A 17,970-nucleotide genomic window follows, 5' to 3' on the forward strand; every position below is an offset into this window, starting at 1 on the left:
GAATCCATATGGAAATAATTAAATATTTAAGAGTACTTAGTAAATTTCTAAAAAGTAATTTATAATTAAACCTTAAGCAACATACAAATGCTTTAACTATGTAACTTCTGAGTGGAAGCACCATGATATTTCAAGCTAAAAGAAACTGAATTTATGAATCGGTGTGATATGCATACCAGATGACATGACACAGTCTTCTTTTTATTTTATAGTCTTCCAACATATAAGCATTTTACTCTAGAGCAAATGATTCATTCTATTTTCATTCTTTTAAGAATGAGGATTTAAATTAGTATTTAAATGAAATTTTAAGGAGTAATTAGAGAGTCATGTCTACAGAATTATTTATGAAAATATATTCAATTTTTATAGTTATAAATTCATTCTAGGCCAAGCTATAAAATTAAAAACAAGAAAAAGCTACAATCAAATACTTATTGCAATTCTTAGAAAAATTGCAAAATAAAAACAAATGTCTTTGGTGGTATTTGAAATGCAAAATATCAAGTAATTATATTGGAATATGTAGGTCTGTAGGATTCCTGCTTTGAATAGTGTAAGTAGACCAATCAGGCTTTTAGGATTTGGTGTTGATTCTTATTTGCATATCTGAAGTTTGTCATGAGATTATGAGTCTATCATTCTAAACTATCTGCATTTCAATTTCACCACTGACAAAAATAAGAAATTATGTTTAAGTGTCTTCAAATATATCGTATGTAGGTCATTCCATACATGAGGTATTGAGCTCAATTTTCATCAGTGACTGTGTGTCCCTGGAAAGTTAGTTGTCTAATGAGGCTTAACTTTTTTGGATCATTGTTTGTATCCACAATCATATTTCTAAAGAAACATTTGCATTATACAATAACACATTTTCAGCATTGAATGTGAAAAGCCCTAAGTAATAAATACAACATAGTAATCACTCATGTTCATCTACACTTATTCTTGTAAGAACACAAATATTAATAAGATCTATTTGTTTGTGGTGTTCCTAATATATGGTATCCATCTGCACCTTTTATCAGGAGGTACACTCACTTAATTCTGAGTTTAGTGTGAACACTTTGCTGGATTGGTACGGTATAGGAAGAAGTGCTTTTTACATTCCTCGGAATCAGTTAGTTCTAAAAGTAGAAAGTGGAAACACTGGCAATTCACTGAAATAATGGTTACTTCAGAATTCACCTTTTTGCATCAAGTGATTCAAGTACATAAAAGACTACTGCTCCTCTCCCTAAGTACCTTCCAGGACCGTGATATTTCAATATTTTATTAAGCATGCTTACCTCCATAAAATTTCACCTTTGAAGAAACTGTCTCATTTCATCAAAGCCTTCCTCCTAAGGTGTGTAGCTTAAGATTCTTGTGTCTGGATTTTCTTTTTGAATATGAGCTTAGACCCCAAAGTCACATATGCCAGGGACTTACACTCCTGGTTTCATGCAGCTGCTGGAAGTAGGGTCATTCCTGCATGCACATTTTATGTGTGTTCAGTGAGCACTAAATATAATTGAGTGGTACCAGCTATAAAACTTGCAGAACCCAGAGCAAGTCATCTCTCTCGATCTGCATGCAGAGGGCAGTGAAGAGAGTGCTACTGAGAGGGCAAAGGCCCCAGCTTTGCACCAGAGTAAGAAACTTGCCCCATACAAGCAGAACACGTGCAGATTTGGGGAGCATGGGAATTTCCTTTTATGAGAATTGTGCATGAGAGTCTCTTTTTATGTAATTAAATCTTTATTTTTCTTCTTGGAGATTTAAATTCTCCAACTATTGCTCTGATTTCATTCTGTTTTCTGTCTCTATTCTACTCATGCATCAAGGCCCATATGAAATGTCAGATTGGTTCATCTATTAGAACTCTCCAAATAGCATGTATCTTTTCCTTCTTTGAACGCTGCACCTCAGTGCTTGCTGTTCTCAAGACTGCTGCTTTATCGCTACCCTTTACACAGTTTTGCATGTGTGAATGCTTCTCTAGGGTCTTGGACTTTTTTCTTTGTACCTCCTGCTACTTCTGCCATTAAACCTGCTACACAGCATACACTTCATAAATATTTTTGAACTCAGTTTTATTACTGTTAAAACTCTACTTTTTTCAAAAGGTCCTATAAGTTATCACAAAGTGATAGATAGAGCAATGTGCAGTGGAAATTTGCATTATTGCTTTTCTCTCAAAGGTTTTAGAAGGCTTTTATAGAACAGCTATAATTCAAGAGACAGCACAGGCCTAGCTGCTTTATTTCTGACAATGTTTTTATTTGAGTTGCTTTTTAAAAAGTAATTTATGTTCCAACTATTCTGAATCCAGAGATACAATTGCACATCAGTAGTATCATATGCTATTTAAATAAGTGTTTTCTTGCCTTGGCATTTGATACTGAATCCAAATCAAATGTTTATCTGTTTGAGTTTGTTCCTCAGAAAGAAAATCTTGAAAAATTTGACATGTTGCAGCAGAAAATTAAATTTCTACCTTGAAATGTTAACCAGTGACCCTCCACAATACAGATATTTTCAAGCCTGGAGAGAGAGAGAGCCATGGATGTATAGAGGAGACTGGAATAACAGGGACAGTTTCATTTTCAGAACCTAAAGCCAAGTGGATTCTTCACCTCAGTTTCCCATTTCATTTCCACTTCATTTCTTTGGGATTTGTCTACATGTTTCTGGGAGGAGTGTATTCCTTGAAAACCCAGGTGGACATGCTGTTGTATGCATGCAGAGGTCAAAGGGCAACTTGGAATAGTCCTCTCCTTCTGCAATGTGAGGTCTGTGGATTCACCTTAGGTTGTCAGGCTTTAAGGACAGCATTTTTACCCACTTGAGCCATCTAAAAGACCAATAATTTTGGCTTTAGAGAAAAATCAAGATAAACTACATGTGAATTGAATCTAATCAGTCATCTCATCCAAGCTTCTAACTTGTGTAAAATCTACTTTAGAAGATAAAATATCTGTGGAAATATTGTCCACACTGAAAGAAACCATGATACAGTTCTACTTTTTCTCTGAAAAATTGTTGGTAGAGGTGACTTTCTAAAATGTAATAAAGACAGAGACAATAAACTGAAAATGGCACTGTTTTGAGTAGTGCATGAGAAATTCATAACATTTATCAAATAACCTTATACATGACAATGAAGAAGTAAAGCCTTTGTTGAGCTGGCATGTGGTGTATGTGTGTGTGTGTGTGCGTGTGTGTGTGTATGTATGTGTGTGTGTGTGAATAGAAACACAATAAACTGAATTTTAAAATCATAAAAAGTACGTTGTTGTGTTTGAGATGCAAGCATACCAGGTTACTGGTAGAACTTTCAGATTCATCTACTAAAAGTAATTTTGTTTGTGCTTATCAAAAAACCTAGCTTTCTATCAATGAGAAGCCACAAAGAAAGGAGAGGAGGAACAAGCTAATAAACATGTGTTTGTCCTGACTTGACTATAGCTCAAACCTGAGAATTATTCTTTTATTTTTGGCCTTAAAGTATGGCTCCTTCCCAGGAATAAGTGTAAATGTCTTCTAAGAACAAAAAGGTCATGAGAGTCTAGGACATAGAAGTCACTACATGAGCCATTTCTGTTTGCATAGCTTTCTGCAATAATTCATTTCTCATATACACACATTCCTTTCCTTTTGCAAACTTTCTCCCTGGCTACTATGTATAAATAATTTTCCCCCAGATTTTCAGAAAACCTAATGCTCATCACCCTATATCTGCTTAATGCCATCTACTGAGAGAAGGACCAGGATATTTAATCTTGAGTGCCCATTTGATTGGACTCAGAAATACCTAGGAGGTTATTAAAGTATACTTCTGGGTACATGTGAGATGATATTTTGGAGACAATTAAACCACCAGGGCCCTGAGATAGTAAATTGCTTATTTCATTGATGTATTCAAAATTTGATCAGATCATTGGGAAATAATGATGGGAAATGTAGGCTGATTGGAGAAAATAAGTCACTGGGGTTTTGCCCTTGGGGCTTCATATTACCCTGGCTGCTTCCTGTTATTGCCCCTTGTTGCTTGCTCTCTACAGTGAGGTGAAGAAGCCCTTTTGCCATATGTCCCCACTGCCATGATGCTTTACTTCATCATAGGCCCAGAGAAATGGGGAGATAAGTGACCATGGTGACCATACCTAAACCCTCTGAAGCCATGAGCTCAAAATAAGTCTTTCCCCCATTAGCTGTTAATGTCAGGTATGTTGTCACAGCCAATCTTTGTAGCAAAGTGACCATTCCTGGTATCACTAGATGACAGTTTATCTTTCTGTTTCTGACTGCATCATCCTCAGTCCTTACATTTTTCTCTTTTTGTCAAAAGGAACCTAGACCTTCCTTGAGAATGAGCAGCTAGGGGAACAGCTGCTGGTTAGTCTGATGACTGAGATCTGCATTGTGGATGACTGAACACACTTTACTGCTTTCATAATTGCTGAAGACATTCTGTTATTAGAAAATTCTTGAAAGGAAAACAGATAGAATGATAACATCTGGTTTAGGATAAAAATCTGAATTTGTATTTAATCTTTATGTAGAGGCATGATGCAAAAAGAAGTGAGAAACTAGAAAGTATCACTAAAACAACTTGTTTTGATATTTTTATAAAAGTTTCAAAGTTTTTATTTTATATGATGCCCTCCGGTTAATAGGAGGTAGCTACATTTGCAGTTTGAAGTCTGAGACCAGGCTAGCCTGAGCTACTGAGACTTTGCCTCTAACAAATGAATTTAAAAGAAAATTAAAAAGTCAATTTTGTGCCTGACTACAGTGATTTTCAGTCACAATGATACTTTTTTCACTGGAATGATCCTGATAGGCAGTGAACAATTTACAGTCAGTCTGGTATGCTCATAGTTAAACCGCAAATGGGATACAAACATTTACTTATTTATTACAAAGACATTTATTTCAGGACCAAACACCTTTCATATCCTGTTCAGATGGAATCTTTGTCTTTACCCTCCTGTGACTTAGCACAGATTGATTAAAAGAAAAGTTATCATCCCAGAAGTCAGTTTATTATGCAAAACAGTATATTTAAGGTTAGCAGAGAATGTAGCATTCCAGGTTGTATGAGAGGAGCCAGAAAAATGAAGGATGTAACCTTTGAAAGAGACCATGCACAAAGCTAAGGAAGGTGTAAGAACTGGGTACCAGAGAATGAAGTCTTCCTGGACAGAGAAGCACAGTGTTCAGAAACCCACGGTGAGATCTGAGAATAAATAAAGTTTTTTGGGTTTTGTTTTGCTTTTTTTTTCAAAACCTCTTGAGTTTTGGTGATCGATCACAATTGAGGTGAAACACATCATGGGGGTACCACCAAGTAGACTAGGACTGAGGAAGTTGTGGGTTAGGCAATGTTATTTATAATGAAGTAATAGCAAGTAAGGATTGTAGCTGGAATTTACCAGGAGTTTAGAGGATCTGCTGTTGGAATTATTAGCCGAGAATTCTGATTTATCTGTTATGTATTTATTTATTGTTTAGGCTTCTTTTCTTATTTTGAGACAAGATCTCTTTGTATAGCCCAGACTAGCCTTGACTTCATTATCCTCCTACATCGGTCTCTGGAGTGCTATACAATTCTGCTTAAACACTGGGAAGATTGGGGCGGGGGAGGCGGGGGATGCAAACTAACAGGGTCAGGACAGGCTGGATTGAGCAAAGAGCTAGTGTGCCTGGCTGAACAAGAAATCGGAGACACTGACGCGGACAAGTCTACAGTTTTATCGCCAATATCCAACGAACACAGGCGAAAGATGAGTCGGTAGGAGGAGAGGGGCAAGTTCCAGAGGTAGAATGGAAAAAATAAAAAGGCATGAACTTGGCAGTGACCTGCTGTTCACTTCTCTCAACCCTCTGACAGAACACGGAGTCATCAGGTTAAATCAAACACCCAAACACTGGAGCAGAGGAAAACAAAGCAGGCTTCATGGCGCACTGTGAATAAGAGCCTGGCTACTCTCCTTTCCTTCCCGCCTCAGGATGGTCCTTGGTTCCACCCAGCGAGTAAATCACACACCTCGGAAGTTTTGCATTAGAGACCCAGCAGGGGAGGAAATTTTCGGCAAGTAAAGAAAGTAGAACTAGGGCAGTCCGAGGAGAATAAAAGGGCAAAACTATCAAGCAAGAAAACTGTAAGTTCTGATTAGTTTTATGACTTTGCCTTCATGCCTCAGGAGCTCGATTGATCAACGGCTTCCACGACAGGCTGAGAGGAGGGGAGGGCTTGAAAAAAAAAATCCTCAATACTCTCTCCCACCTTCATGTTTTCAGATGCAGACACTTCGAGGGGAGAGAGAGAGAAAGACAGACGGGCTTCAGCCCCTCCTACTTTCAACCCTCTTGGTTTCCCTACGAAGGAATCCATCTGCACAGATCTGTCAGCGGGGAGGTGGAGGAGGGTGCGCGGGTGTGGATATGTGAGCGCGCCTGCGGGGCTGATCGGTTCCCTTTTGGCGATCTTAACCAATAAACCTTCCCCGGGTCTCCAGGAGGTCTCGAAGTCCCCTGAGCTCCGCCAGGCACAGATCTATCAGTGGGCAACCGCCGGGATCAGCATCACCCTCTAGTGCGCCCTCTCCTTGTCACCCGCTCTCGCCCTCTCTGCCCTTTCAGGACGCGCGCTCCCGCAGACTCCGGACCTATTGCGGGAGACGATCTTGAAAGAAGGTCTAGGGTGGGGGGTGATGATGCTCCTTCTAGTCTGCCCAAGGAGCGGGATCCTGATGTTGGAGGCTCCGCAGGGTTCCCGGACCCGGCAGAGTGCGCTGTGATTGGAGGAAGAGCCGGCGCCGGCCGGGCCCAGCAGGTGTGGATCCGGTGCCTCTTTTGCCCGGCTCGCTCAGCTGCGCGCACTGGATCCTCCAGCGCCCGCGGGCGCCCCGCCGCCAAGCGCGCATCCTTTTGGAAGTGAACGCCAGGGTGGCAGGCGCTTGACGCCCCCGACAGGGCAGCGAGGCTCCAGGTGAGTGAATGTGTGGTGCTAGGGGCTGGGGAAGGCGCGCCTGGGCAGGTGCGCGCCCTTGCTGCGCGGCTGGAGAAGCAGGACTGATCAGTGCGCAGAGAGCGGGCGGGGGGAACCTTGCGGAGTTTCCCTCCAGGTTCCCAAGTTACTGCGTGCAGTCGGGAGACGTGGTTCTGCACCGCAGGACAGTAGTGGGGACTGAGCTCTTGCGCGCTCAGCAGGGAAAGCGGTGTTGTGTTGACAGACTCCAGGTGCGGAGCAAGAAAGTAGTTCAGGGTGAGAGCCAATCCCAGGTCTGTCCAGATGCAGCTGTAAACAGCAGCGGTCAGCACCGCGGTTGTCAGAGAGGAACCTAGCGGGCCCCTCCCCTGACCTCGGAATGATTGGGGCACAACTCTGTATCATTGACTTCTGCAGAGGTGTCAGGCTGGAAGAAGCTGTGCGCCTGTATTGCAAGAGTCCTTTGAACCATCTGCTTTAGACCACTTTCGCCTTGACTGAATGTACACCTTACTTAAGGTTGCTTCGCGTTTCTTTGTAATTAGTATTCCGCGGATCGGGTGCATCTGCAGGGCTTGCCTCTGCTCTGCTTCCGGCTTCCCCTCTGCTGGTTGTATGTTAGGTGTGCTCTGGGAAACGGGCACCTTGCTTCCCTGGAATGAATGCTGGACTTCGTGGGTTCCCATGGCACACTGCTAGTTGCTGGTATTCACCTTTCCAGCCTGGATTAATACAGAAGGACCTTTGACCTGAATGCTTTGACGTTTTAGATCATTAACCCTACGGATTTCTTAGATGTCATAGTTCAGGTGAGTAGAGAGTAGTAATTAGTTTGCCCAGCACTGAAAAATGGTCAGGTGTTGAAAAGATACATCAAATGTTGAGCATCTCAAGACTGTGGAAGTCTGCACACTGAATCATGAATATTTGTAAAACACCGTTTATTTAGCAATAAATATTTTGTCTTTATTAGGTCATGTATCAAATGCTATATCTATAAAAGTAAAACTTTCCCTTCACAATGTTTATAACCAGCATGTGTTTTATACAAAAGTAGATGATCAGTAAATAATATACTTTCATTTTAAATTAACAATATCCGTTTTTAAAGCAAATCAAGGACAGAAAAATGTGTATTTTTAAAGAACTAGGTATATTATTTAAAAGTTCAGGAACACTAGCAACCTTTGCTAAAGGAAAGTTTGTGTACTTTCCCTGCCAACAATATCTAAGTTGTTTTTAAGAGTTTAAAGAATATCTTTATAAAGATATAAAGATAAGTTGTTATGGGGAAAAGAGAGCTCTAGAAAGAAAGTACTTGTATTGGAAACATCCAGAAACTCAGCAAAATGACTTCTGTTTTAAAGAAATAGCTAGACATTATGTTAATAAAAGTTGTTTTCTTGTTGTTCTGTGTAAGAGAAATTCATTAAGAATGTTTTCTTCCTTTTCCTGGCTATTTTGAAAAGCATAAAGTAAAATGACTATCATGTTAGCACAGACACAGGCTGACAACTTTGTAGAAGTCTTGCTTGTGTGTTGCTGTTTAATATCTAGTGTCTTGGGAGAAGCAATGAGGCAACATTTAATGTTAATAGCTTCATCTGGTAAAGCTTGCTAAAAGTCTGTGTGTGGAAAGAAAAATAAAGCAAGCAGCACAGCCCTTCACCCTCTAAAAGCTGTTAAGGTTTGCAGTGTTAACGAAAGGGCATTGTGCACTTATTGTGTAAGATATTATTGTAATTAAGGACTGCAGTAGGTCATTAGAATTGTGTTAACAATCAGTTGACAGATTCACAACTCTTCTTAAGTCTACTTTTATTGATTCAATAGCAGAGAGCTCTTCCCTTTCATGTAAAAGGATACTTGTAAGGCATTTATATTACTGCAATTTACCCTTGAATTCACTCTGGATTTTAGTGTCCAATGAGGAAGAGAGGGCGGAGAGCACATTTGGTTGGCCACTGTTCAATCTTGTTTGGTCTGAAAAATCAAAATCAAACCACTGTCTCTTCTAGACGTCATTTCTTTGCCAGCATTCCTATTATTCAGCATCTTGGCTTTTTTTTTTTTTTTTTTAATGGCAGAGCTGGTATAAATTTGTCTGACTGTATTTAGATAGAAAGAAATGAATACACTCATGTGGCAAGTTAAATACTTTGCCAAATTTTTCAAAAATGCTTTATAATATACTAAATCCATAAATTGTTCTCTGTTGTACATGTTTACTGCTGAGTGATTCCACTCTTCCTGGATTTTATATGGTTTTACATCTATTGCTTTAGCAGCTTGTATCATATCACAGCACTCTCTCTTAGTCTCAAAAAAAAAAAAAAAAAAAAAAAAACAAAAAAACCCAAAACGTTTTTACTTGATTGGAAGGCTTCAAAGCCTTAGCTTAAATTAGGAATTCCAGTAACTTCTTAAGTAACTAGTATTGCAAAGGGACTTCAATGGAAGAGCTTCTTCTTTGGATGAAGGAGTCAGATGCTCCTTGCCAGGGTGGTAAAGGGGAGTCAAGGACAAGGTAAAAAGGCATGTGATTAGAGTCCTGTGTATGACCATTTCCCCAGCCTCAGACAAGCAGAGTAGATCCAGATGTAACCAGTAATACAAGAGTGCCTCCTCTGGGAATTTGCTGGTTCTGCAGACAGAAGCCACTGTGATTACTTCCCCTCCTCCAAACTTGTCTTTCTGAAAGGCTTTTTACAGACAAAACTTCCAGTGAAACTGAATATGCACACATCTGCCCATACATTCATTTCAGATTATAGTATAGGTTTTCATCCAGGTAGAATTTATTTCCTGTTATTTTGTGTTGTTGAACATGATGCCTTTTTTGGAAGTCACATATATCACACCTGCCACAAGGTAAATATGAGGGCAAATTAAAAATTAAAATAGATACAGTCAAGATTTCTTATAAAAGTAAAGTATAAAGAGAAAGCTTTTTAAATACAAGTCTCTATTTTCTTATTACATAAATAATTCAGAAGGGCTGTGCTTTGTCACTTTGTTTACTTTGTAATTTACAGAGGCTTCTCCTTCAGTATAAACCATTGTTCCTCTCCCCTTTTCATTCCTTTCGCTCAAGGCAGAGGTTGTTTGTGCTTAGATGAAATTGACTCTATAATCTACTTAGAGACGTTTTCTTCCCGTGTTTGATAACCAGACACATACTATAGGCTATGTTATGATTCATTTCCAGGGTCCCTGCCTGCATATTTGGGCCAGTTATCAGTAAGATATTGTGGTCTGGGTTGTAATATTATCTGGTCTAGGGAGCTAATGGATTTCTCCACAGTTTCTTTATGTGAGAAGTAACATAGTACAAACATTACCAAAATTCACTAATTGAAATAAAATTTTTGAAAGGGGAGGGTTTCTTCATCACCATTAAACTTTAAATCATATATATATATATGTATACATATACACACATATATATGTATTTAGCTAATTGGATGGTAGTGTAGTGCTAAGTGCTATATTAAAAGCTGAAAATGTAAAATTACATCTAGAATGCCAGAAAATGACAGTCATCTTTAAAAGATAGGATTATAATAACACAGAAGAGTACAACTGTTATGATAGTTATTTTACCCCCCCAAATAGTCCTGTACACTCATTTTCTGTTCAAAAATATTTGTTTCTGAGTTAATGCCCCATTTCTCAGACTCCCAGTGGGAACTTGTTCAATTTATACTGGAAATAGTTAATTTCTTAGTCCCATGAGTTATGTTGTGATTGACAAGGTTATTTAGAAGTGAGAAGGCAACATTAATCTTGTATATTGATCCTTCTCCATCTTTTTAAACACAAAAATGCAAGACCTTAGACTGGAGATTCCCCCTTTATATTACTCTGCCCTGCCTCTCGTCCTGAATGACAATCAAGTTTATTTTCTACATTAAAAAATAAAACTCGCCGGGCGTGTTGGTGCACACCTTTAATCTCAGCACTCGGGAGGCAGAGGCAGGCGGATCTCTGTGAGTTCTAGGCCAGCCTGGTCTCCATAGTGAATCCAGGCCAGCTAGGGCTACAGGGAGACCCAGTTTCAAAATAACCAAAAAAATAAAAATAAAATAAAATAAATAAAACTCATCATTACACAACTTTGAATATGATTATATCTACTTTACTTTTGAGAATGATGGTCTATTCCAAAGATCATACATTAGAAAGGGATCTGTGACCCAAATGAAAACTTTTAGCAAACACTTCAAACTACTAGCTGTGCGACCTTGGACATTTAACCAGGCTTCCGTGGAATTCATTTTTGTTTCAGTAAAGAAAGAAGAGGCTGACATAGGTTTTTATAGTTGATTTTGCCCCAAATAAGTTATCCATCTGTGGCTCTGTCACTTCAGAGATCTTCTAACATGAGCAGAAGAATTGTGGGTTCTTTATGTTTCCTTCTCACATGGACTCTCACGAAAACCAATGTATTTCACTATTATAATTGAAATGACATTCTCTTTGACAATTTTATAAACATTGTCCTTAAAACTTGGCTTGTAATGTCATGGTTAAGAATGAAGTATGACTAATACTCTTAAAAGCTTTGTGTCCTAGTCTTCTTGCTAGTGAAGAATTTGGACATCTGCTCAGTGAGGAATCAAAGGATATTAGAATGTGTTAAGTGATTATACTTTATTTTTTAACATATATTTTATTGAATTTTTGTGCATTTCATACAATACCTCTTAATCATATTTAGACCCCCTCCCCTATCTGCACCCCCCATACATCCTCACTGGATTCCATGCAGAAGTGATTCTACTTTAAAAATGAGTAAAAGGAGCAATGAAATTAATATTCATTATGTAAAACTGACAGCTCTAACTTTGTGGACTGAGAGGAATCAGAGATTACCACTTGGTCACAGATACCTGCTGTCCTGGGGAAATAAGGGTGAATGAAGATCTTTCAGGAAGATAGTGAAAGAATCAATACAAATTCTCCCTTGAGCTTAAATTGAGCCACTTTATTCCTAAGGATTATCCAGAAAGGAGCAATCGTCTTTCCCCAGATTAAAGTGAAGAATTAGTAAGTAGAGGTTGCTCTAAAACCAATCATGCTGTTTTGTTCAGTACCCTATAACTACTGCTGTTATAGTATTTCTGTTTTTAAACAAGTGTGTTGTTCACCTTTCACAAAGATTCATTAAAAATGTGCTCCTTGTCAATGTGTAGTTAAACTGTAGAGCAGTTTTGGAAATGACAGTTTCCTCTCAATAGGCCAACAACAAGATTTTTTTTCTTTTGTTGTTGCTGTTACAACCATGATTTCTTGTACTGTCATGTATTATAGATGAGTCAAAAAAATATCCAAGGGAATATCAGTTAGATTCTGGAAGTGTTTGACAAGACAGAGAAATATTATGGATTTTTCTCATTCTCGGGGATCATTCTATTAAATATACTGACTGTCATCAAATGTTAAGCTCTACCATTGCTTACCTAGAAAATGCAACTTATTAAACTTATTTCTGGACTACCTCGTTCTATGTAATCATGAGCTGTGATAATCTTACAATGCCAGGGCAATTTCTTCAAATCTATATTAGCAATTGAAAATAAGCTGTGTGTTGGCATGGAATCCTTTGGCTATATCTTAAGACATTTTCAGACCTACATCTGTTGCAAACTCCAAACAGCATGAGCAGCTGTTCCCTGTCTAGAATTTAAAGAAACTTTGGAAGTAAGATTTTCTAATTGTGATGTTATAACCCATTTATTTTGGATTGCAATAAATACATTCTGAATGAAATTTAAGTATCCCTAAAACTAAACCAGTAATGTGTTTCATTTTAGTATGAGTGATAGTCATATATGACATTATTTCTCTATGCTTTATCTAAAATGCAAGTATACACTATCACCCAGGCATCCTTCTGACTGTTGTTTGCTTATTTTTCAGCCAACGTCATTATATGTAAATAAGGATGGCCTTGAATATTCAGTCCTCCTGCCTCAGACTTCCCAGTTCTAGAATCCCAGGCACAAAACCCTGCTTGTCTAGGTATACTTTTTTATTTTTTTGGTCAGTTTTTAGTGGAATTTATAACACTAAGGGTTGTTAACAAACACAATAACAAATGGACATCTGATCATCTGATTGGTATGAGGCATTATCCGGTACACTTCATATTTTTGTGTATCATCAGTGCATAGCATTTACACACAGAAACACTACTGCACAGTACAAGAGTATGTGAAAAGGCTGAATCAAACTGAACATGAACTGGCAGGTAGAAGGCAACTCTGCAAAATATATTAGAAGCCCCACTTTAGTGCACAGTTCCTCTCCTTCCAACTCCATGCATGACTCTTTCACAGTGTTTAAAGTTAAACAAGGCACTTTGTGACACCCAGAGCCATCATTTGGACGTATTGCACACGCTTTCTAGAAGTAGGTATACTTTTAAAACTCATTTTGCAGTTCTCTGCTACTATGTAGATAGCATGTGACTGAGAATGATATATTTTATATTACTTGGCATGTTCCTAACATGCTAACTGTTGAGCAGATTCTTAGAGATTTATATTTTTGCTGATTAATAGTTGATATGCTGATGCATAAAACCTTTTCCTTTGTTGATTACCAAGAGGCATTCAATCACTGCTTTTATAAGATAAATAAAACATTTGATTAAGAGAAGGAAAATCATCTGATCAATTTTTAAAAGTGGTTTTACAAAGATGCCAGAATGAGAGACATGTGCATGATGATTTTATAATAAGAATTTCATTTTGATAAAATAATATTCTCTATTTCATTCAAATGACTAATAAATAATCTACTTTGAAACAATTCCTTTCCAGGTAGGGGAACCAAATAAATGAAGCAAAGTAGTGGAGTAGTGCAGTTATTTCAGCTCAAATGCCTGATGTTGATTTGGTGACTATTACTTGACTGATTCTCACTCACTTCCCTTTTCTCTTTGGTTCAATATTTTTGATATTTCCTTTTCAAATTCTGATCTTTACTGTGATCGATTAGTAGATCTGCTGATCATTGTACTACATGTAGTGATTTTATATATAAAATAATTTTGGAAAAAATTGAAACACATTATAAATAAAACAAAAACCTTTACCTTAAAGTATACAGCAAATAAAAATATCAAAAGTTTATTTCAACATTTTTAGTTCAGAATAAGCATTACTGTAGTGGACATCACCAGTGCTCTTGTAAATAACTTTTATTGACCCTTGTTTTGTTCTCCCCATAGATATAACCTGTTACTTTTGTTTTTCTTCTCAGTTGGAATGCTCCAAATTTGTAGTGTTCCAGAAGTTGACACACATCAGTAGAAGTTATTTCAACTATACATCAGGATATATTTTTTTCTCTGGGCAATCAGTAGAAAAGAGGTCAGTTGTCCAAATCTCCAGATGATGACTGCCCTAACATATTTCACAAGGACAGGGTAGTCTGCATTCTGCATGAAAACAGGTCTCTGCTTTTTTGTTACATAGTTCCTTTTGCTGATATCTGCATGTGAATCTCAGACAGGAGAGGAGGTGATGGAAAGAGAGATTTATCACACAGAATCTAAGGCAGAATTTAGTGGTTTTGTTTGGAAGAAACAGATTTGTTAGGTGATATTGAGCCTGTTGTGAAATATTGACAAACATAATTTGTCCTGTGCTCAAATTAAGTCACATGTAGAAATGTTATTGTGGAACCATGACTCATATTTTAAGAAGACAGGATAACTCTTTAGAGAAGTTACATAGCACATGACAAATTTTTATGTTCAAGTTTTGGCTACTTTTGTTTGACTTCATTTAGAAAGAAGCCAGGTGTGGGCTGCTATTCCTGTCCACGTGGTTGGTTAGTGATTGCTCTCTTAGAAATAAGCTTCAGGAACCTTCCTTTCTTACATGAGAAACCAGTTTAGCACATGATGAGTTGTTTGAAACTGCTCTATAGACATCTTACCTTGAGAATAGATTGATTTACAAAGAAAGCAAAGGGGAAGGCTGACCAAGAAAGTGAACAGGAGCTTTCCTCCTGGTCTGTAGGACTTTCCTAGCAGAGCTGCCAACGACCAGAATTGTTGGGGAACATGTCATGAAGGCATTCAATTCATATCACAATTATATAGGTAATGTTTTCTAATTTTCCAACTATATCCTATAAAGGGCATTACAGAAACTTTTATCTGTACCACAAAATATAATTTTATCATCCAATCTTGTTCACAAACAGTTAAAATACCTTGGTACAATATTGCAAGTTTTGAAGCAAAATCAAGACAATGTAGGCAAATCATAGCAAAAAAATTTGAACCCTATCAAAAATGCAATAGAATTGTTTAAAAATTATTGGGATTCATTTATATGTTATGTTGCCAAGGAATTTATATATTGACTTGTCATATGCTTAATTTTACACACTAAGGCTAGAAAATATCATAGTAAATAGGAGCATTGTGTAAAGAGTTTCTGAGTCCCTAAATTCTTGATGTCACAGATAAGGAATGGATGCACCTGTTCATCAAGATTATTATTGTGCTACTTGCTTTTAAAACCCTTGGTTTAAATGGTATAGTCCACAATTCTCAGGGATCTTCTCTTCATCAATATTATCTGAATAGTAGTCACTTGGTCACTATTCAGAAACTCTCTTACATTATATGTTCTAGGCCCTTTAAAAATCTATGACATCTTTTTGTAGAGAAGAGAAATAATCAAGAGGTAACAATGCATAAACAATGGTTGCTAAAGAGCATACCATATTTCATGAGCAAGCCAAGGGCTTATTTGACATTCCAATCCCCCTTTAAACTCCTAAATCCTTTATCTTTAATTAATAGCAGCAGTCTGTTCATCACAGCTTTAAAAGAAAGCTAGAAATACTAGTTTCCAGTAACTGCTCAAAAGCCTAAAAATAAGACTTGCAAAAACAAAGACTTTATAAAAGGATTTATTCCGGTTTATTTTATACATGTGGTAAATAAATTTCCAGAGCGATTGAAGGCCATATAGCAAGTTATACAGGTTGTAGGATACAGACCTCAGTGATCTTTTGCCTAGTGGAGATTATATCTTCTTTGTCTATCATCATTGTATACCCTTATTGAACTCATGTCAACTGCCCTTATGATCCTTTGTTTGGGTCACTGAAAATGACAGAGGATATGTCTTCAACAAATATTTTCATTCTTTTTCCCCTAAAAAGTATTTTGGAGGCTTTGTATCCATATGATATTTTAGAGTCATTAGCATATATTTTGCTAGCATTAAACAGAACATCAAGAGTGTTTTCACTTACGATAACAGCTGTCTAAATTATTTCACTATTGGTAGTGTTATTAGAGGAAAAATAACATCAATTAACTAACAATCTTCAATTTACTGATAATCAGTTTCAAACACAGAAAATTATGATTATAATAATAATCTAAATATCTACTTTAATTGCTTTTACATGTTCTTAGTATTTCCTAATTTGTTTATTTAATCCTATGAAGTAGTTGTTACTATTATCATAATTTTTATATTAATGTCATTATTTTTGTCAGGTAGGCAAAAGGCTTGAGCCTTCATCCTGGAGCTTATTTACCTTCTTGACATTATCCTATCCAAGTTCATGGAGTTAATATCTGGTAAATTCAACTATATATTTACCTTCTGCAAACACCCACGTTCTTCAGCACTACGTATTTGGAAAATTCCTCTGATTATAAATTCCAAAAATTAATTGCTGTCTATGGCCTTTAAAATTTAAATATATGTTCACAGTGAAATGATGTTATGAAGTTCACTCCACCCATCAACTAGTCCACATAATATATTTTGGCTATATTGCACTTAAAAGAGTTGTACTAATAAATAAATCATTTATGTAACTATTTTTAAGAAAAAATTCAATACCTATGGAGAAATGGAAGTAGAGAGACCAAAACTCTTCCTCATATGGGTTTGTTATCCATATGAGTATTGCCACCACAACCCTGAATATCCCTCTCCATCCTTAGTAAATGACCTTGCATCTAGGTGAAGTAAAGTGCACAAAGTTGACTCACTTTGCACATAGCCAAAGTAGGATTCTCTGCTTGTCATGGTGCATGATTCATCATAAGCCAATCCACCAACACTCCTGAAATACCTCCCAGCTTTTGTTGAGCAGGAGAGCCTTTCTCACCCTCCGCATAATGAGCTTTCAGCTCATCTGAGAGGCTTGCAAAGAACTATCAAGGAATTACTCAGTGTTCCCAGACCTTCATAATTCTAAGTCTGGAGTGGCTAGGATTCCAGGGGGATTTCTAAATGAAGAAAAAATTTCCCCTCATCTTACTAAAGTTGTAAATGATACAGAATAAATGTACATATTTATGGAGCATGGTGAGGTACTTTGGCATATATATAATGTGCACTGGTCAACCAAAGTAATTAGCATATTCACACCTCAAAGTTTTATCATTCCTTGCACTCATATATTAAAAGCCCTCTTTTAGCTATCCTTGAAATATACAATAAACCCTGAAATAGTATAATCAATTGTACTGTAGAATACTATAAATTAGTCTTTCTGTCCATCTGTGTTTTTATACCTTAATTAACCTACCCTTTCTAACCTCCACAGAACTTTGCTTTACTTTGCTTTGGTAATTGGATTTTGAGAGCTTGAATTCATCATGTAGGCTGTAGTTACTATCGTTTAGCAGCACATGTTGATTTTTGAATTTAGATCATTCTGAAATCTGCTCTGGAATACCAAAAATTTACAGAATTTTCTTACAGTATGTGTTCATTTTAATAGTGCTCAGGATCAATTGGAACTGTTTCCTTCTTCTTCCACTATATGAACTATTTAACAAACTCAAGAAATTTGGATAGCTCTACACTTTTAATTCTACTGTGTATATATTTTTCTAAAACTTCAAAATTGTTTGAAGTATTTGTCTATTGATTGATGACATTCCTGTTATAGGGGAGATAGTTAAAAAGACGAAAGATGGAAAAATGCGAGGA

At 37.1% G+C, this 17,970-nt stretch overlaps 1 protein-coding gene across 1 annotated transcript in view; it reads left to right on the forward strand.

The window, feature by feature from the left end:
* The first annotated feature begins 6,707 nt into the window (after positions 1–6,707).
* Cdh7 (cadherin 7) overlaps positions 6,708–17,970 on the forward strand; it is a 145,286-nt gene continuing 134,023 nt past the window's right edge. The window contains exon 1 of the mRNA XM_008840671.3: positions 6,708–6,982. The gene's annotated coding sequence lies outside the window, so the exon portion shown is untranslated. The remainder of the gene's footprint in view (positions 6,983–17,970) is intronic.

The sequence above is a fragment of the Nannospalax galili genome, unplaced genomic scaffold (assembly GCF_000622305.1).
Source record: "Nannospalax galili isolate Female #2095 unplaced genomic scaffold, S.galili_v1.0 scaffold298, whole genome shotgun sequence".
Taxonomy (NCBI): domain Eukaryota; kingdom Metazoa; phylum Chordata; class Mammalia; order Rodentia; family Spalacidae; genus Nannospalax; species Nannospalax galili.